A 21,873-nucleotide genomic window follows, 5' to 3' on the forward strand; every position below is an offset into this window, starting at 1 on the left:
AAATACTTCAACACAGTATATGAATTGACTTTGAATTAATACCAGAATTTTTCTCTCAAATTTCAGGTAGTATATTACAGGGGTCGGGGCTATGGCTATCGACGCGGCAATAGAATGGGCCTTGTGACGTGACTTTGAGCTAAGAGATTCCAATAGTGATATAGGCGTCTGCTCGGGGGTAGGCCCCGGGCCTATTGGAACCAGAGGAAGGTCTTAGAAAGAAGGCTCTCCAAATGACACAGGGTGTAGTGCAGAGTTGTTCTCTGTGAGTATACACCCTGCATGGATTGGATGGTAAGTAGATTTATTTTATATTCATAACATTGAGGTCTAACCTGACACATTACTTCTTTACTAATTGTGTTGAAGCAGTCAGAGTTATAAAGTAGTAATCTCCAAACTTTGAACATAGGCATCAATTGACAGATTATATGTTTATCTTATGCTAACTAATGTTTTGTTTAGGAACTCAAAGAGGAGATTGTTTTTTCAAAACAGATCTAGATTTAGTTTTAAATTCATTGTTGTAATGCAATAATTTGTTGACATACTGTATATCTGCTCTCTTTCAGGTGTTCTGGTTCTGTTAAAGAAGAGAATAGCAGTAATACCTCTCTACATGACGGAAATAGCATATTGAAGCTTTTATATTCTCTGTCAGAGGGGTTTCATCTAGTTAACATTTAAAGTCACTGTAAGATATGATATATTGTGCATAGAAGTGGGAATTGTTACTGTTCATGTAATATATTTGTAATTACTGTACTGATAGTGTAAATTTTATGTTTTTCACTTTTATAGACATTTTGAATAAAATATACAAATTAATGTAGAGTTTCTTTGAACCTGTTTTGTGTAATATTGCTTTTCACTTGTTTTAATGTTTATAGCACAAATTGGGAAATATTGGTGCAGGGTAAGTTTCGGCCAACTAAGGCAACACAGTTCCCATAATGCCCAAACCAAGCAGTGGTATTAACCATCCTAGATAAGGGGAATGTTTATAAAATTTGTAAGGAAAATGTTAAGAAAACATGAAAGTACAGTGTCCTTGAAACATTAATACAAAACTTGAGGCAGGATTGAAAATCTGAGCAATACTGACAGCACAATCCTTAATTTACCATGAGAGAGTCACAGAAGTGTTGTCATGAAAGAGAAAGTTCAAATAGCTGTTCACTATTGACAGTCCAATGCTTAGCAGGCAAGTATTGTGCACCCACAATATATACAGTATTAGCTGTCAGTCATGCAGGGTTAACTTTAAAATATATACGTATGTACTCCTTAAAAAAAAAATTCTATATTTCATGGCTAGATTTTACACTTATTACTTAGGATTTCTTAAATGTAGTGGAACTTAATTGGGTGATTGTTAACAAACTAGTTAACCCTTTGAGTTTCTGATGCCAAATGATGTTATAAGAATGTTTCCAGTAGATTCCTGTGATTTCTTTTCACCTTGAGAGGTTTTGAAAGTAAACACAGTCACTAATTATTCACCAGAAGCAAAGAATATATTATTGTTCTCAGCTAACCTCGTATAATTCTGACGATAATTTTGTTGTTTTAGAAGTTGCTACAAAGTACAATTATTTGGCTTCATAATTAGACCATAACCAGCATTCTGTCGTGCAAGAGACCTTGACTGGAAGCTATATTATATAAGAAAATCATTTGTAAATTTGAAAAGCTTCTGTGGTGCATATTTAACACCTAAAAATCTCAAAGGCTTCATTTACTAGAATATATCCAAATGCAAATTAAGCAAAGAAATATAGCTTGATATTGTATGCCAACACAAGCTGGAAACCCAATGTTTACCAGGATGATAAGGGATATGAGTATCAGAGGCAAAGTTTAACTGAATTATTTTGATATAAGTGTAACTCAATTTTCAGACATGAACCAATGTCACAGCAGTGATCATCAATATTGAAAACTCATACATTTTCAAACAGCACCTTACATGATTGAGAGCTTGTGCAGATAAAACTGTTGATTTAAGATAAGGTAAGAAAAAATTCAGCTACTTCCATTGATGGTCATAGTGTTTCTACAACTAACTTCAAATACACCATATTACGAAAGCCATACTGGAGCAGTTTATTAACAAAGACATTTTCACTTAAATACAGTCTTGTCCTTCCCCACAAACATTAGGAAGTAGGCCAAATATGGATATTAGCACCAATGTCTGTATTATCAGGTATACTAGATGGAAATGTTAGGAATCGAATATATCGAAACTAGATTTTGGTTTGAAAATTAGACATTAATACCAGTTTCATTACCCAGAAATGAACATAATTTGTGGAGGTTCTCTCATTAGTACATGTTAGAGACTTCAAGGACACTTAAGATATATATAGAATGGACACAAAATGGGATACAGTGGTTACCCTTATTAAGACAACGGATCAACAATAATCTAAAAGTGGGCATTACGTTAGATTCTGACAGAGTTGCTATAGTCCATTACTGATGTTATAATTGATCACAAGTTTCATAACAGGGCATTTTTTTGTTTGTTAACTATTTGCTGTGATTGTAAAGTCTCCTTAGATAAAAACTTCTATCGTTGAAGTCAGTCATTTCCGCAAGTGTTCAAAGTTCCTTAGTGAAAACATTAACACTAATAATTCCACAATTTTGTGAGATTAACAATCTTCATGTTAACATCTCGAGAAAATTCTCTTGAGTGGCACGTGTCTCACTGCATACTCTGAAGTTCAGCAAATTTTGGCACCTTGCCAAGGAAGTATGAGATATCGTTCAGCAGTTTTATCTTGCAGCTCCCATTAGAGTGTTCCATCTACATTTGTTTATGAATCGAGTAATAATTAAGAACTAGAATATGACAAATGTCCAAGCTAATTCCCACAATGCATTGCTTAGGGTGACCGGCCCCAGTTGTCATTAGTACTAATAGGCTGTATGATAGACCAAGTCCTCTTTGCTGAACGAACACACACATTATATATATATATATATATATATATATATATATGATATATATATATATATATATATACATTAGTACTAAATAGGATATAATAGAGCAAAGTCTTTGCTGAACGAGCACGCGCGCGCGCGCGCACACACACACACACACACAAAATAATTATATATATATATATATATAGATATATATATATATATATATATATATATATATATATATATATATATATATGAACAATGAAAATTTCACGGAACTGTGAAAGCGTATGCCTCATTATGCAGTGTCCTAGATTCATACATAAAAATTCCCAGAACTTTAATAATTGAAAATAGGTAAGATTGGCGTATTTTGAAATATAAAAGATAAAATAAAAAGAGAGTAAAAAGAATTAAAAAAAAAATGAAATAAAATAAATAAATAAATGAAACTCGAACGCGACCCCGATGTAAACAAACAAAAATCCGTGAATGTCTGAGACGTCGAGATCCTCAACCTCCAGGAACCTGATACGGACTCCTCTGGTGCTCGTAAACCTTGGCTCTGTGGTCAACCACTTTTTCTCGAGAAGGCTGAAAGGCCACTCTCTATCTCTCCAGTTGCAAAATTTCTTTTGAGCCCATTGAACCTTAATTATGCGAATATTAAGGCTAAGTTAAGTTAGCCCATGTCAAGATTCTCGCCACTGCAGACTGCATGTCTTGGGTAAGCTGCTGTCCGTATCGGTATCGTAAAGTTGTAATTTTAATTGGTGATTAAGGTAGTTAATTTACTGTTGTGTGGTGCTAGTTGCACCGTAGTTTCTTCAAGAGGCTTACTGTACCTTATGGCAGGACCCTGATTAGGCAGGCTACTTAGGTAGATAGGGGGAAAAACCAGCGACTACCAACCCTTATCACGGTGGACAGGTCTTATTCACTCGATATTTAAATGGTGAAACAAGAATACAATTACAACTCCAAGAATACCATTCAAAAGATTGAAGTTTCGTCAACATAATGTGATATATGAAAGCCCCATTCGAACTAAAATAAGCATGTGCCCCTCTTTGTAAAATATATTTTCAAGGCAGTTTTGAAATCCAATATGGCGGCTACCATGGGATGTACAGGTTCTGATCAGTGACGAAAATCATCTTTCCCAGCCTTCCCAGCAATCATTTGAACAATGGTAGCGTAGGGTAAAACACCACGGCAGGCCAAACAGGCCACCTACAATCAACGCTTGCCACCCTCCGAAAAAGTACATTATAACGCGTCCTGACACCGGAGATGGGCATCAGTCGCGACTTGTTGTTGGTGAGAAACGGAGCTAAAGACCTCTACTCTGCTGTCGAAGTAAGTATTTTCTCCAAAGTTAGAAATTAAGGCCAAATTTTAAGATTTAAACAGAGGGTACTGAAAACGGTCTCAAACGTAGTGCAAATCTCACCAAAACGCGTTCAACATTTTTACTTACAACTCGAGGTATTTAGAAGATTGACGCCATCTTGATGTTTACGGAGTCACTTGTGTCAATAAACTAACCATTTCCTGTGATAAATCCGCACACCACTTGTGCCCACAGACGCTGGGGCACTTTTATCACAACAAACGGAAAACTTTTCCTCACCGAGTAAACAACTGTTTTGTAGAAGACGACGACGAAGCGTGCACTTCGATAATTTTTTAAATAAATAGTAAAACATCAATATTTTACATATTTATGATGATTAATTTGAAAATATTCGTTATTGAAAAAGTAACTCGATTCTGACTCAAATTTAAGTAATTATTTTTTGGAATTCGAACGTTCTTTCAAGTCTTGTATTATGACGTCACGACATCTTGACTTTCGTACCTATTGTAAATAATTGCTTTACTCAACTTTCTTGCAGAACAGTTTACCAGTTATTCATGCAGTTTATCAGCTCTTCATGTAATTGGTATAATCGTAATGCGCATATATATCTTCATTATTTACTTTTTGGATATATGAAGATGTTTTACTGCCGGATTATCGCCGTAGTGTGACGCCAATTCGTTTTCGTCCCTGCGCCTCTGTTTTCGCACCATAAGAAATTATGGGGCCGAATTTGCAATGGCCAGAAAGTCGTTAAAAGAGGAAAGTTAGCATTGAGGGGCATATGTTTTGATTGAGAAAAATACAAATTTATTCAATAGCTAGCTTGTAAAAAATACTCGATTACAAAAAACTTGATTGACAACTAAGCAGCATACCTACTATGGGTTTCAGAGACAGTGCAAGCACGTTTTTGGGCAATACCTATTTCTGTAACGAACACTCGTATCAGAAACGAGATTTTGTATAGTGCATTACACCCAGTGCCGTAATTTTTATAAGGGTATCGTGAATCACTAATCGTAAAGAATAACGACACTTGTCCTTGTACCAAGAGACAAAAACTCCATTATGCAGAAATGGATACAAACACGCGTTTAAAGCTCCACCTACCCTCTCCCCCCCCCCTCCACCGCCACCCCTTTCCTTCGTTCCTTCGCCTTCCTTTCTCTCTCTCTCTCTCTCTCTCTCTCTCTCTCTCTCTCTCTCTCTCTCTCTCTCTGTTGCCATTCGGTATGTGTTGACCCTCCAAACTGGGTACAAGACTACACACAAAACGTTGAAATTGTTGAAATTAGGCTATGTATTGGAAGTATATATACATAATTATTAAAGCAATTTTATCATTATTGCATTACTATGACAACTAGAATTCATGGAAACTGTTTATAATAATGAAACAGCGTATGTGTGAAGCCTCCACTAATGTGGCAACGATGATTTTGCCATTCTTAGCATGCAAACATTAAAGGTTACATTTATTTCTGGCATACGGTTATTAAAGAAATTCAAAATACTAATATAGACTGAAATCTATTAAAAGTGCTAGCAAAACAAAAAAGCAAAAAAAAAAAAAATATATGTAAATAATTCACTTCTCTGTAGTCGTTCCTCTATGCACTTATCCATGGTCGTTCCTCTATGGTTTTCGGCAGCCAGATGTACGAAAACGTTAGAAACATTTGATTGTATCTACTTTAGAAATATCTGTAATTTTTCGGGGTAATTTGGTCGCAAAAAAGGGATAATATACATGAATTAAATTAAAATGTTTAAATAACAAAGTAAATTTAAACTAAATAACGAGTAAAGTAAACAATTTTGGGAATAAAACTTTGCAGTTTCGTCGTCTGCTGTTCGTAACTGTGTTTGTGGCGCGCGCGCTTAGGAGCCAGCAACAGTAACGGGTTTAAAGTGCAATGTGGAGTGAATTGAGACCAAAATGTGTACAATAACAATCAAATAAGCACTGTGGAGTTTCAGTTGTGATGGCAGTAAGGATAAAAAACCCGCCCGATTACCAAGGTAAGTAATGAATTCAGTTTCAACCATAACCCCGGGAATAACAAGTTTCATACTTTCACTAATATAGGCAACAAAATGTTGTTTTATTGTGCTGATTACAACTGCAATCTTGAGTAAGATCAATAAACGTTACATATACGTATAAGCTAACATTGTTCAAATGAGTGCTGGGAAGGCTGGGGAAAGATGGTGGCCGTCACTGATCAGAACCTTCCATGCAAAACGTAGCCGCCATATTGGATTTCAAAACTGCCTTGAAAACATATTTTACGAAGAGCTCACATGCTTATTTTAGTTCGTATGGTGCTTTCATATATCACATTATGTTGACGAAACTTCAATCTTTTAAATGGTATGCTTAGAGTTGCAATTGTATTCTTGTTTCACCAATTAAATATCGAGTGAATAAGACCCGTCCACCGTGGTGAGGGTTGGCCTTCCGTGGTGTTTTACCCTATATACCTATGTAACGTTTATTGATCTTACTCAAGATTGCAGTTGTAATCGGCACAATAAAACAACATTTTGTTGCCTATATTACTGAAAGTATGAAACTTTTTATTTCCGGGGTCATGGTTTGAACTGAATTCATTCTTACCTTGTAATCGGTGGTTTTTATCCTTACTGCCATCACAACTGAAACTCCACAGTGCTTATTTGATTGTTATTATACACATTTTGGTCTCAGTTCACTCCACATTGCACTTTAAACAAGTTGCTGTTCCTGGTTCCTAAGCGCGCCCGCCACAAACACAGTTATGAACAGCAGACGACGAAACTGCAAAGTTTTATTCCCTAAATTGTTTACTTTACTCGTTATTTAGTTCAAATTTACTTTGTTATTTAAAAATTTTAATTTAATTCATGTATATTATCTCCTTTTTGCAACCAAATTACCCCGAATAATTACAGATATTTCTAAAGTAGATACAATCAAATGTTTCTAACGTTTTCGTACATCTGGCTGCCGAAAACCATAGAGGAACGACTTCGGATAAGTGAATTAATATACATATTTTTTTTTTTTTTGCTTTTTTGTTTTTGCTAGCAGTTTTCATTGATTTCAGTCTATATTAGTATTTTAAATTGTTTCTTTAATAACCGTATGCCAGAAATAAATGTAACCTTTAATGTTTGCATGCTAAGAATGGCAAAATCATCGTTGCCACATTAGTGGAGGCTTCACACATACGCTGTTTCATTATTATAAACAGTTTCCATGAATTCTAGTTGTCATAGTAATGCAATAATGATAAAATTGCTTTAATAATTATGTATATATACTTCCAATACATAGCCTAATTTCACCATTTTCAACGTTTTGTGTATAGTCTTATACCCAGTTTGGAGGGTCAACACATACCGAATGGCAACAGAGAGAGAGAGAGAGAGAGAGAGAGAGAGAGAGAGAGAGAGAGAGAGAGAAAGGAAGGCGAAGGAACAAAGAAGAAAAAGGGTGGCGGGGGGGGGGGGGGGGGGGGTGGGGGGGGGGGGGGGGGGGGAGGTGGAGCTTCATACGTGTGTTCATATCCATTTCTGCATAATGGAGTTTTGTCTCTTGGTACAAGGACAAGTGTCGTTATTCTTTACGATTAGTGATTCACGATGCCCTTATAAAATACGGCACTGGGTGTAATGCACTATAGCAAAATCTCGTTCTGATACGAGTGTTCGTTACAGAAATAGGTATTGCCCAAAAACGTGCTTGCACTGTCTCTGAAACCCATAGTAGGTATGCTGCTTAGTTGTCAATCAAGTTTTTGTAATCAAGTATTTTTTACAAGCTACTTATTGAATAAATTTGTATTTTTCTCAATCAAAACATATGCCCCTCAATGCTAACTTTCCTCTTTTAACGACTTTCTGGTCATTGCAAATTCGGCCCCATAATTTCTTATGGTGCGAAAACAGAGGCGCAGGGACTGAAAACGATTGCATCACACTACGGCGATAATCCGGCAGTAAAACCTCTTCATATATTCAAAAAGTAAATAATAAATATATATATGCGCATTACGATTATACAAATTACATGAAGAGCTGATAATCTGCATGAATAACTGGTAAACTATTTTGCAAGAAAGTTGAGTAAAGTAATTATTTACAATAGGTACGAAAGTCAAGATGTCATGATGTCATAATACAGGACTTAACCCTCTTACGCCGAAGCGGTAAAAAAAAAAAATTGTCTCCCGTGTGCCGGAGGTGTTTCACAGCAAGCTTAGTTTTCAAGATTAAGAGTTCATTTTTGGCTCCTTTTTTTGTCATTGGCTGAAGTTTAGTATGCAACCATCAGAAATGAAAAAAATTATCATTATCATATATAAATAATGCAATATATGATAGCGCAAAAACGAAATTTCATATATAATTGTATTCAAATCGCTCTGTGCGCAAAACGGTTAAAGGTAACAAGTTACTTTTTTTTTCGTTGTAATGTACAATAAATTGCAATCATTTTGGTATATAACACATTGTAAAATGATAAAAGCAACACAGAGAAAATATTATCACAAAATAATGCATGAATTCGTAACGCGCGGAACGTATAAACAATTAATTTTTTTGCAAAAATTCACCCATAAATCTAAAGAAATTGTCCTAGAAGACTTCCAAATTTCTTTCAAAATTGAAGACAAATGATTGAATATTACTATACTGTAAGAGTATTAGCTTACAATAGCAGTTTTTGACAATATCTGACGAGTTAAATTTGACCGAATGTTGAATTTTTTATATATATATATTTATATATATAATTTAAAATGGTGCAAACATTACCACAATCGCACGTATGATTTTTTCGGAAGAGTTACCGCGCGGACATAAAGAAAATGTTATTTTTTTCATAAATTCACCATAAATCGAAATATTGGGCTAGAGACTTCCAATTTGTTGTGAAATGTATATTACTAGAATATAAGCGTTTTAGCTTACAATTGCGTTTTTCGACCATTTCGGTAGAGTCAAATTTGACCGAAGGTTTAAATTTTGGCAATTATCGTTATTTATATGAAAATATCTCAAAACTGATAAAAGCTACAACCATGGGTTGTTTTTAGTTGTATTGTGCATGAAATTGCGCACATTTCCATATATAAAACTTTATATAACAGCTAATTGTTCCGATACGTAATACAAACCATCGGTCCTTTAACAATAGGAAGTAGCTAGTGGCAGCTGGAACGGTCGTAAGCTTTGAACAAGGGGAGAACGGTAGTTAACTGCTTGTCCGAAAGTCACTGGGAGGTAAACAAACCACTTTTGCTTTCGGCCTCGGGTGTGAAGGACGTGTTCGTCATCGCTCTCTGCCCGCTTCATCGTCGTATGCTTTGTTTATATTGTGTTTTCTACTAATGGTTTGTTTGACTTGAAAATGAACTGTAAGTACTCTGTTTTTCATTTCATTACTTAATTATGAACCAACATGGAGCTATCGCCGTAGATGTGGCGATTTCCTCTCTTTTCATGAATTGAACCCTTGAATTATGTCTCGGTGCCAAGGGCGGGCGCGCTCGCACCGAGTCATGTATTTTGGGCGAAAGTGTGTAATTGAAAAATGTAAGTACTCTTTTCATTATATTTTTGCCCTGTGCGTTCGTTGCCGAGAGCGTGATTGCGCTCGGCACGAGCCCCTTATTTTGTATGATAGAATGCAATGAAAGTGGATTCGCAATCGCAGTATTCTTTTCATTTTCATTTATTTATTTGCATCAATTTTAATTTGGATCATTGTTCCGACACGGCATACAAACCTTCGGTCCTTTTACAATAGGAAGGTACTAGCGGCAGCTGGATAGGTCGTAAGCTTTCGAACAAGGTGGGTTTCGGTAGTTAACTGCTTGTCCGACAGGCGCGCAGCGCGCGACTGGAGGTAAACAAACCACTTTTGCTTTCGGCCTCACAGCGAGTGGACGTGTGTGTTCGACGCTCTCTGCCCGCTTCTCGTCGTTTGCTTTCTTGAGTATTTGGTTGTGTTTGTGTATGAAAGAGTCATTGTAAGTACAATCATTTCTCTCTTTTCATATCAATTGATTAATGATGGAATCTCCTCGCCTCGCTACCCCACGGAGACTATGCCCGGGTACCGAAGGGCGTAAATGCGGGAAGTTCCGCTCTTTCCCGGAGATAGACCCTCATATTTTGTGTGCTCGGTGTCGGGGGCGCGAATGCACCCGAGCCGAGCCTTGTGATGTTTGTAATGATTGGTCGGAGGCGCAGTGGACTTTGTATGAGGGCAGGAGAAGCGAGTGGCCTGCAAAGGAGTCGTCGGAAAGCTCTCCCTCGACTCCTTTGGTGACGGATACTTCGTCTTCTTTCCTGCCGCCCGCTCAACTTCCACGTCTCGCGCCTTCCCCTTCGGGGGGGGTTTCTAGGTCCTTCTCCTCTCCTGACTTGTCGAGTGTGGAGGAGGGCGCTAGATACCCTGACGTCGAGTTGTACTCTGGGTCCTCTATCCGTTCGTCTTCGCGCGAGCGGGTAGAGGATCCTCCTAATCACCCGACTTTTGCCTCCTCAGGTGCGGTTGCCGCGAAGGATGACCTCGGACAGGTGTGGGCATCGTTGGGGCTGCAGGGCGTGCCGAGTGTCCAGGGGCTGCTCTACCATCTCGCTGGCTCTGTGGCGGTCACCCATGCTACGGTCACGACCACCACCACGACCCTTACAACACCCGGCTACGCTTCACCTCCTCACCTGGTGTACACCCAGCACGCGGTCTCTGTGACACCCACTACATCGGTGCAGGGGCCAGTCGTAAACTGGGGGATTGTGATGCGCGCCTGGGTTTGCGTGCTGCTCGACCGGACTTTTTCGTGTGCCCAAGAGCTCGCCCCTGGACCGCCCACCGGTACCTAGGTTGTCTGTGCCGATGGTCCGCCCATCTGGACCGCCTACACAGTCTGCCGTACCTGCCGTACCTGCCCCAGCTGCTGTCCACGGACGTGACGTTGACCGACTGCTGCCGTTCCTGTACCTGCTCCTGCTGTCTCTTCTGCCGTTCCTGTGATGCCTGCACCTGCTGATGTTGTTCCTGTTCCTGGCGCCGCTGCTCCCGATGCTGATCTGTTCGGACAGGTGCGTCCGGGCCCTGTTGCTTCGGCAACAGCAGCCCCGGCTCCGCTCTGGATGACAGATCTGACATCGGTCCTGAGAAGGTTGACGAAGAAGAAGAAGAGGAGGAAGGTGTCGTCGTCGTCTTCATCGTCTTCTTCGTCGTCGTCGTCGTCTGCCGCCTCTTCCCCTTCTTCTTCTAAGGCTCCCCCGCCGAAGAAGAAGAAGGTCGCCTCCCCCCCCCCTAAGAAGTCTCCTTCGGGAACTTCTAAGGGCCCGTCTCGCTCCTGGTGAGAACGGGGGGTTCTTCCGCCTGGTCCACCCTGCTCCTTCGGGAGCAGGACCCGTCTCTTCTTCCGCAAGGAAGAAGACTACGGGGACCAGAGGAGTGCCGGCTAACACCGGCACTTCCTCACCTGCTGTCAGTGGTTCGGCCACAGCAACAGGGTCCGTCTCGGCCTCTCGTTCGCGAGAGGTACCGAGTGTACGGTCGCCTACCAGCGACCGTGCAGCCAGGAACCAGACCTCTGAGTCCGCTCAGCGTCAGGTTCACGGCACGGAGCGGAAGACTGTGACAGCCGCTCACGCGACTCTCACCAGACCAGCTCTCGCTCTCAGCGGCGAGCAGCTGGCTACCCGGCGGACGTGACGTCCATGACCGGCCACGGGCTGAGGCTGGAAGAGGTCCCCCCCCGTTCGCCGGCACCAGCCACGGCTGGTACCAGCGAACTGACGCACCGTGAGGATACGCACCGATCTCACCGTGACAGTGGAGCTCGCCGGTCGCCTGACCGTCACTCTTACAGAGAGCGATCGGGTACGGCGACCAGCACCAGCTCCTCTGACACACGAGACCGGGGCCGCTGTTCTCGGTCCAGCCGTTCTCCACAGCGAGGGACGGCACGACTAGGTCCTGGCAGCTCGATCGCCACCGAGGGTGGTCGATAGCCTGCAGTCTTCCAAGCCCGCTGGTTCTGCCAGCGAGCGAGGAGGGAGCGTCAGGTCTGCCTCTCCCATACCTTCAACCTCCTCGGGTTTGACACCCGGGATGGGCGAGGTATTGATGGAGTGATCCGTGGAGGGGTGCGCCCTCAGGATCCCACCACGTCGTCGTACGTACCATGCCTCGGTTATCGGACCAGCCAGTCGTACGCACAGGTGGTTGGAGGAGACCGAGAGGGGTCTGTCGCTGCTCCTCTCCTTGAGGGAGGAGGGTCTCGGGAGTGGCTCCTGTTTGAGGGACTGGACGGTCCGACTCCGCAGGATTGCAGTCACTCCTGAGATCCAGAGGAACTTTGCCGAGGTTATTGCGCTGATTCGTCAGCACAACGACCTCGCGAAGGATTCGCCGCTCCCACCTCCGAGCCCACGTCCCGGCTCGAGTCGTTCTGGGGCCCGAAGAGGGAACCCAGACCGACGGTGGTTTTCCGCGTTCTGAGCTTGCGGACTCAGTGCTGGACCAGGTTGAATCGCTTGTCTCCGGACAAGACGGTTCGCTCAAGTCTGGCAGGTCGAGCAAGCTGCTTCCACATCCTCTGCTGCGACAGCGGCGATTTACGTGCCATCTGAAGACCCGATGCCGCCGCCCAAACAGGTGTGTTCTCTGCAGCAGCTCCTGTCCGAGAACCTGTGGTTCTCGCAGCAAGGAAGAGGCACTCGGCCTGGAATCTACCGCCATGGCAGCTTTTCCAGGGCCAGTCTCCTGGCTAGAGCTGTGGTCCCTCACAGTATCTATAAGGTCGCAGCCAACTCCGGGGGAATTTCTCCCGAAGATGACTCGGCTTCAGGAGACTTTGCCAGTCTGGGGGAAGAGCCATCTCCTTCCTTGCCCACCAGACGGTGAACCTGTGGGCCAAACCTGGTTCTCCGACGAAGGGACGCTGTCCTTACTCGGGTTTCCAGGGCGGCCGGGCGTGAAGCGGCGTTGGACTTCGCAACGGACCTTTACGGAGTTCCACGTCTCTCTTCCCAGGTAGAGTGGTGGAACTCTGCGGTGGACAGACGGCGCACTGACGACAGTGACCGTCTGGTTCACCAGCAGTCTCGAAGGCTTCTGGGCAGCCTCGGACTGCGGCCAAGTCTAAGAGCTCGGCTATCGCTTCCTCGGGTGCTAAGACTGTAGCTGCGGCGAAGCCCCGGGGAATGACTCTGTCTTCTTCGACTTCTGGCAAGGGGAGCCGTAACCAGCCCTCCTCACAGCCCTCCTCCTCCGTGGAGGCTCGGGAAGAAGTCGAAGAAAGGGGGGAAACGCTAGGGACGGCGTTCCCCCTCACCTGCTGCCGGAAGTGGGGGGGGTGCCTGGCCAGCCATTGGGCAACTTGGCAGCGCTACGGCGCCGAGACCTGGATTGTAGATGTCCTTCGGGAGGGATATCTATTACCCTTCGAATCTCGGCCACCCCTCACCTCCAACCCGGTCCAACAGCAGTCGTACGTTCCAGGGTCATCGAAGGACGTAGCATTGAGACAGGAGATCAAGACCATGCTGAGCAAGAGAGCTGTAGAAATCGTCACGGATCAGTCACCGGGCTTTTACAGTCGACTCTTCCTGGTGGAAAAGTCTACGGGAGGCTGGCGCCCGGTGGATAGATCTCTCTCCCCTGAACCGTTTTGTTCGCCAGACCCGGTTCACGATGGAGACGGCACGCTCAGTGCTAGACTCCATCAGGGAGAACGATTTCATGCTTTCGGTGGACTTGAAGGATGCGTATTTCCAAATACCCATTCATCAGTCCTCCAGAAAGTACCTCCGCTTCATCCTCGACGGGACGGTGTACCAGTTCAGGCACTTTGCTTCGGTCTCTCACCGCCCCACAGGTGTTCACGCGAGTGTTCACTCTGGTGTTGCTGCTTGGGCCCATTCCGCACGGGATACGTCTGATGAGGTATCTCGACGATTGGTTAGTCCTGGCGAGCTCCCGCTCGCAGTTGCTACAGGACAGGGATCGACTGCTCGAGTTCTGTCGCGATCTGGGGATCGTTGTGAACTTCGAAAAGTCCGATCTCGAGCCCAAGCAGAGGATGAAGTACCTGGGTATGCTGATCGACACGGGTAGCAGGGCGAGTCTTTCCCCGCAAGACTCGCGGATCAGCCAGATTCAGGGAGGCAGCCTAACCAGTTTCCTGTCTTCGGTCGGAACAGGTAGCTCAGCGATGGCAAGTCGTGATCGGACACCTGTCGTCGCTCGAGAAGTTAGTCCCTCACAGGCGTCTTCACCTGCGGTCTCTTCAGTGGAGACTAAAGGAGAGTTTGGTCACAGGCGACGATCCCCCAAGCTTTCCAGTGTCACTGACACAGGAGTGAGGCAGGACCTGGGCCTGGTGGCTGACGACAGGAAACCTCTTAAGAGGAGTGCCTCTGTGCACTCCCCCCCCCGCCACTGCAGCTGTTCTCAGACGCATCGACCGAGGGATGGGGCGCACACCTGGAGGAGTTGCTGACTTCAGGAGTGTGGGACGAGAACGACAAGCACCTTCACAATCAATGTACTGGAACTCAAGGCAGCGTTCCTCGCTCTCCAAGAGTTCCAGGACCGCTTGATGGGACACTCAGTGGTGTTGATGTGCGACAACACCACGGTGGTGGCTTACGTCAACAAACGGGGGAGGGGGGCCTAGTGTCTCTCCCGTTGTACCAGTTTGACTCGGCAGGTGCAGCAGTGGCCGAGGCACACTCAATAGAGCTGTCGGCACGCTACATTCCAGGGAAGATTTGGAATGTAGTAGCAGACACGCTCAGCCGTCGGGATCAGGTGATAGGGACCGAATTGGTCTCTACACCAGGACGTGGCGGAAAGGCTCTTCGACCTTGTGGGGCGACCAGTCGTGGATCTGTTCGCCACCCCCACGGAACAACAGGAAGCTCCAGGTGTTCTTCTCGGCCGTGCCGGACCCATGGGCTAGCTGCAGAGGACGCTCTTCAACACCCCCGTGGGACAACCTCTTCGCCTATGCCTTTCCCCCGTTTCAGCCTGATTCGCAAGGTGATCAGTCGAGCACTGGTCACCCCGAATCTCAGGATGATCCTGGTGGCTCCCAAATGGCCACAGGCCATTTGGTATCCGGACCTGCTGGCTCTTCTCGCAGGAGAACCGAGAGAGATTCCCCCTTGGCACAACCTTCTCGCCCAGCCACACGTCGAGCGGTACCACCGAGCAGTCCAGTCCTACGTCTTCACGGCTGGCTGTTATCCACCATCTCTTGCGAACGAGAGGCTTTTCTCGTAGCGCAGCAACAGAGATGGCTGGGAACGTCCGTCAGTCCTCTGCAGCTGTGTACCAGGGGAAGTGGGCCGTCTTCTGTGGTTGGTGTCGTAGACGGGGTCTATCTCCTCTCAGAGCCACTCTTCAGCAGGTAGCGGATTTCCTCGTTTTTCTTCGCCGAGAGAAGCTCCTCTCAGTCCCCACAGTCAAAGGATACAGAGCCGCATTGGCGCTCGTCCTGAAACTGAGGGGGATTGGACATCTCGAACTCGTTCGAGATCTCCTTGCTTATGAGGAGCTTCGAAAGGTCTTGCCCACCCAGGGACTCAGGCCCCCTGCGTGGGATGTGACTCTCGTCCTTAGGAGTCTGACTCGAACGCCGTTCGAGCCACTCCGAGAGTCGTCAGAGGATCTGACCCTCAAGACCCTCTTCTTGCTGGCCCTGGCATCGGCGAAGAGAGTAGGGGAACTTCATGTCTTTCCTATGATGTACGACACTCCAGGGGATGGGGATCCGTGACGCTCGATTTCGTCCCGAACTAACGTTCGTTGCGAAAGACTCAGAAACCGTCGATCCCTGACGACAGGTTCGAGGTCATTCCACGTTCCCTCCCTATTGGACTTCACCGATAATGATGCGGATGAGATGCTGCTTTGTCCTGTGAGGGCGCTACGGCGCTATCTGAAGAGAACTCGACACCTCAGCCTGAGTGTCGACGCCTCTTCGTTAGCACGGGGTCACCAAGAAAGAAGTATCCAAGAACACTCTTTCATTCTGGCTGCGTGAGGTCATCAGGAGGGCGTATGAGGCTGATGGTAGTGACGACATCCGTACGTCCCGTCCGAGAGCTCACGAAGTCAGAAGTATTGGCCCCTCGTTGGCGTTTCGTAAGAAACTTCTCCGTGGCGCAGGTTCCTGAAGGCAGGGGTCTGGTCTAACCAGACTACCTTTACGTCCTTCTACCTTCGGGATATTGCCCACAGGTCTTGGATACCTTTTCCTTGGGACCCGTGGTGGCTGCTCAACAGTTGTGTAGCTAACCCAGACCTCGCAGGCTGAACAGCATCGAGTCCTGGTGTGACTGTGTGGATGGATGTGTGAGTGAGTGAGTGACTGGCTCCCTCTTCCCATCTTTTCCTCCTCCTCTACCTGTGGGCAGAGGGCCACGGTCGTCACTACGCTGGAGAGGACGAGATGCAGGTGAGCTATATGACAGAGCCCCATCCTATCCCTTTTACTACTAGGGATAGGAGCAGAATATCCACCACTTCCTTCTACAAGTGGGGGAAGTGGATGCCTACAAGAGTCAAACCCATGACTTTATATTTGCTCCTGTTACAGGAACAAGTTCTTACATTGCTGGTACGAAGAGATACGCTTGCCTCTCTCTTAGTACTCGGTCCAGAGGTCTGACCATTGATCCTGCGGTGCACACCCCGATCAATCGGACAGAGGCTTGGATCCCTCCCTCGCTCTTACGACCAGGGAGGCTTCCAAGGTTGGGCGAACACCAGTCTGTTCACAAAAGACTCAGATTCCACCCACCAAGAAGTGAGTCTTCCTATATTGTAAAAGGACCGAAGGTTTGTATGCCGTGTCGGAACAAATGACAATTTGTCCAAAATTGCATTTTTCCTAACTATACAAACCTGAGGTCCTTTTACACATGCCCCACCTCATGCCACCCCTCCCCATCACTCTGCATTTTTTGCTTGGGCAAAGCAAAAGTGATTTGTTTACCTCCAGTCGCGCGCGCGCGCCTGGTTTCGGACAAGCAGTTTAACTACCGAACCCCTTGTTCGAAAGCTTACGACCTATCCAGCTGCCGCTAGTACCTTCCTATTGTAAAAGGACCTCAGTTTGTATAGTTAGGAAAAATGCAATTTTGGACAAATTGTCATATTTTCGCTCTTACCCGGGAATTGATCCTTACGATTTATTTTCTGTGAAAGTGAAATCGCAAGTGCAGTGTTCTGTTTCATTTTCATATATATTTTATGATAGCATCATATTATTATGGATCAAGTTTCCGCTCTTACCCGGGAATTGATCTTTTCCCCCATTAAGTTCTATGAAGTGAATCGCAAGTGTAGTATTCTGTTTCATTTTCATATTACTTTTCACTGCTGTGCGGGGGTAGGGGAAGCGAAGGTCTGCCAGGAAGTCGTCGGAAAGCTCTCCCGCGACTCTCTTGGTATCCGATTCTTCGTCTTCTTTCCTGCCCCCCGCTCAGCTTCCTCGTTGTATTTTGTATTTGGGGTCTTGCCTTGCGGTTCGTGGGGTGGGGCATGTCTTACCCCCATGCGTGAGGGAACCCCTCTTACTAATCTATCTTTGCTACCACAGGTGCTACATCCGTGGGAGACGACCTCGGACAGGTATGGACCACCGCGGCGGCAGGGCGTGCCTAGCATCCACGGGCTGCTGCAGCATCTAGCGAGGTCTGGGGCGGTCTCCACTACTACCTCCACGGCCGCTTATGCTGCGTCCCCCCGCCTGGTCTACACTCCCCATGCTGTGTCGGTGACGCCGTCTGCCGCTACTACGGAATTTCTAGCGCATTCAGTGTTCGAGTTTTTTACGATCTCCAAACACTTAGGCGAGACCACGGTCCAAAGTGAGCGAGACAAGAATCCCCGATAATTGTTACACGATAATCGGGAACCTCGCCTATGCTCGAATTCCTGGAATTTCTAGCATTGGGAAGAAGACTACTGCTGAAAGAAGACTATCTCACAGTAGGCGACCAACCTGGAATAGAGAAGAACGGACGGGAACATCCAGTTTGGCTTGAACTATCGTCTTCATTATTCTGTTCACCATTGAAGCTTTCCTTCGAGGAAGACTTCTCCTTCACTCTCTTTGATAGAGATCGAAGGTGGTCGATCTCCAATCCTTATTTTGTTTTCTTGAAGGAAAAGAATTTAGGATGGAGATCATTGTTCAGAATCCTACAAATATACTATGTATATTAACCTCGCGACATGATTCTGCTAAGCAGTTGAATTGTCCGAGGGGTAGGCGCATATCCTAGTTACTCTACGGATTGCGACTTAGACGAGGAGTATTCTAATTGAACTGCAACTCGGGTTGCCTGCAACCTCCCAGGAGTTTCCAGTTTCAATTTTATATACTTATGGTTTTGTCAAGACAACACCATTTCAGCTGTTGTATTTACCGAAGTTCGTTTTGCCTAAATATAATTGCTTGAGCATATCTTTTTATGCTCGGTGGTTCTAGCCGAACGCATTCCTTCGTGGAAAGGATTACTTGGCAACTCAGGATGACGTGTCGGCGACAGCTACTGCGTATTGAATTGCCCGAGGCAATTCAGTACCAGCTGCCTCTTCGAGATGCACGGTTGGTTATGTTTTTCTCCCCTGCTTTGATTGATACAACCATATCTCTGCCCAACAATCACGGACTTAAGTCTCTAATTAACGGGGATTCTCGCATACATGAATGACCATCTACTGCTGTGACGCTCGAATTCATCGCCTTCAGTATTGCGAGAATTTACAACAGAGATATCTCTTCGACTTTCATCTTTCTGTTTACCGCACGGTAACAGAATTCTGTAATGGTCTCTTGCTGCATCGCACTGCGATAATGCGAATGATTTTTGCGGAATCTGAGTTTGTCCTCAAAATATCTCGTATTCGGAGGTGTGCAATTATTCATTGTTCACCTGGGATTAGCAGATGTATTGAAAGACATCGCCTATTCCCACACCTGCCAGCTCTACTTCCAAACGTTCAGCCCATGAGAAGCAGTTCTTCAGGCAGCTCTCCCTTGTGTTTTCATTACTGAAGAACGCCCCGCTTTCATTGCAACTACGACTTCTCACCGGACAGCAATGAAATAGCGGTTAGCGTTTTCAGTCATTTGTAAGCACAGGTTCTGAATCTTGAGAATCCTTCTCTCGATTCGTCTGTGAAGACGTAGGATGCGAGACTCTTCGTGGCAAACGGACAGACCAGTATGGGTACTGGACATCACCGAAGTCGAGAAGAGGGATAGGTCATGCGACTATTCCCTTCTTTTCCTCTGAGGAAACTGCATGACTTTTCCTGCGAAGTCAAGCATCCAGGGGATGGGGATCCGTGACGCTCAATTTCGTACCAAACTTCGTAGCGAAGACTCAGAACCCTTCGGTCCCTGACGATCGGCTTGAGTCGTTCACAATCCCCTCCCTAATGGACTTCACCGCCTTCGATGCGAAGGAGATGCTGCTTTGTCCGCAAGAACTTCTCCGTGGTGCAGGTACTGAAGGCAGGGGTCTGGTCCAACCAGACCACATGCACCTCCTTCTACCTTCGGGATATTGCCCACAGGTCCTTGGATCTTTTTCCTTGGGACCCGTGGTGGCTGCTCAACACGTTGTGTAGCGAACTCAGACCCTCGCAGGCTGAACAGCATCGAGTCCTGGTGTGACCGTAAGAATGGATGAGTGAATGAGAGTGTGACTGGCTCCTCTTCCCATCTTTTTCTTCCCCTCTACCTGTGGGTAGAGGGACACGGTCGTCACCCTGCTGGATAAGGACGAGATGCAGGTGAGCTACTCAACAGAGCCCCATCCTATCTTTCACTAGGGATAGGAGCGTATATCCCACCACTTCCTCCAACAAGGGGGAGGAAGTGGATGCCAGCTTGAGACAAACCCATACTTTATGTTGCCTTTTGCAAACAGGAACAAGTTCTTGCTTGCTGGTACGAAGAGATACGCTTGTCTCTCTCTTAGTACTCGGCCCAGAGGTCTGACCATTGATCCTGCGGTGCACACCCCGATCAATCGGACAGAGGCTTGGATCCCTCCCTCGCTCTTACGACCAGGGAGGCATTCCAGGGATGGACGAACACCAGTCTGTTCATCAAAAGACTCAGATTCCTCCCACCAAGAAGTGAGTCTTCCTATTGTTAAAGGACCGATGGTTTGTATTACGTATCGGAACAATTGACAATTTGTCGAAAATTGCATTTTTCCTAACTATACAAACCTGAGGTCCTTTACATTTAGTCCCTCCTCATGCCACCCCTCACTCTGCGTATTTTGCATGGGCCAAAAGCAAAAGTGATTTGTTTACCTCCCGCGCGACTGTCGGACAAGCAGTTAACTACCGTTCTCCCCTTGTTCGAAGCTTACGACCGTTCCAGCTGCCGCTAGCTACTTCCTATTGTTAAAGGACCTCAGGTTTGTATAGTTAGGAAAAATGCAATTTTCGACAAATTGTCATATTTTCATATATAATACTTCATGTAACGGCTAATTTACAATGGTACAAAAATTATGTCAAAGTGACAAAATAATTTCCGAGATGTGTCTCAGATACTTTTTAGTGCGGCAAGAAAGAAATTCGCGCTTGCTCGCCTGCGTAATGATTGTAAACAAAACAACACCTTGATCCGTGAACTCCCAGCATCCCCCAAGGCGCGTGATTCAAAAGTTTTAGGCTGGTAGGCCTATAAGTATTTTTCCGCGAATTTTAAAAAAAACTTTTGTAAGTCGACGTAAAATACGTCCAGTCGGCACACGGGAGACAAAAAATGTTGACGTAAAATACGTCCAGTCGGCGTAAGAGGGTTAAAAGAACGTTCTAATTCCAAAAAATAATTACTTAAATTTGAGTCAGAATCGAGTTACTTTTTCAATAACGAATATTTTCAAATTAATCATCATAAATATGTAAAATATTGATGTTTTACTATTTATTTAAAAAATTATCGAAGTGCACGCTTCGTCGTCGTCTTCTACAAAACAGTTGTTTACTCGGTGAGGAAAAGTTTTCCGTTTTTTGTGATAAAAGTGCCCCAGCGTCTGTGGGCACAAGTGGTGTGCGGATTTATCACAGGAAATGGTTAGTTATTGACACAAGCGACTCCGTAAACATCAAGATGGCGTCAATCTTCTAAATACCTCGAGTTGTAAGTAAAAATGTTGAACGCGTTTTGGTGAGATTTGCACTACGTTTGAGACCGTTTTCAGTACCCTCTGTTTAAATCTTAAAATTTGGCCTTAATTTCTAACTTTGGAGAAAATACTTACTTCGACAGCAGAGTAGAGGTCTTTAGCTCCATTTCTCACCAACAACAAGTCGCGACTGATGCCCATCTCCGGTGTCAGGACGCGTTATAATGTACTTTTTCGGAGGGTGGCAAGCGTTGATTGTAGGTGGCCTGTTTGGCCTGCCGTGGTGTTTTACCCTACGCTACCATTGTTCAAATGATTGCTGGGAAGGCTGGGAAAAATGATTTTCGTCACTGATCAGAACCTGTACATCCCATGGTAGCCGC

General features: G+C 45.1%; 1 protein-coding gene across 2 annotated transcripts in view; it reads left to right on the top strand.

Annotated features, from left to right (window-relative positions):
* Positions 1 to 3,418: 3,418 nt before the first annotated feature.
* Positions 3,419 to 21,873, top strand: part of LOC135212444 (putative glycerol kinase 5) — a 137,441-nt gene continuing 118,986 nt past the window's right edge. For both annotated transcript variants that reach the window (XM_064245814.1, XM_064245818.1), the window contains exon 1: positions 3,419 to 3,667. The gene's annotated coding sequence lies outside the window, so the exon portion shown is untranslated. The remainder of the gene's footprint in view (positions 3,668 to 21,873) is intronic.

The sequence above is a fragment of the Macrobrachium nipponense genome, chromosome 41 (genome assembly GCF_015104395.2).
Source record: "Macrobrachium nipponense isolate FS-2020 chromosome 41, ASM1510439v2, whole genome shotgun sequence".
Taxonomy (NCBI): Eukaryota; Metazoa; Arthropoda; class Malacostraca; order Decapoda; family Palaemonidae; genus Macrobrachium; species Macrobrachium nipponense.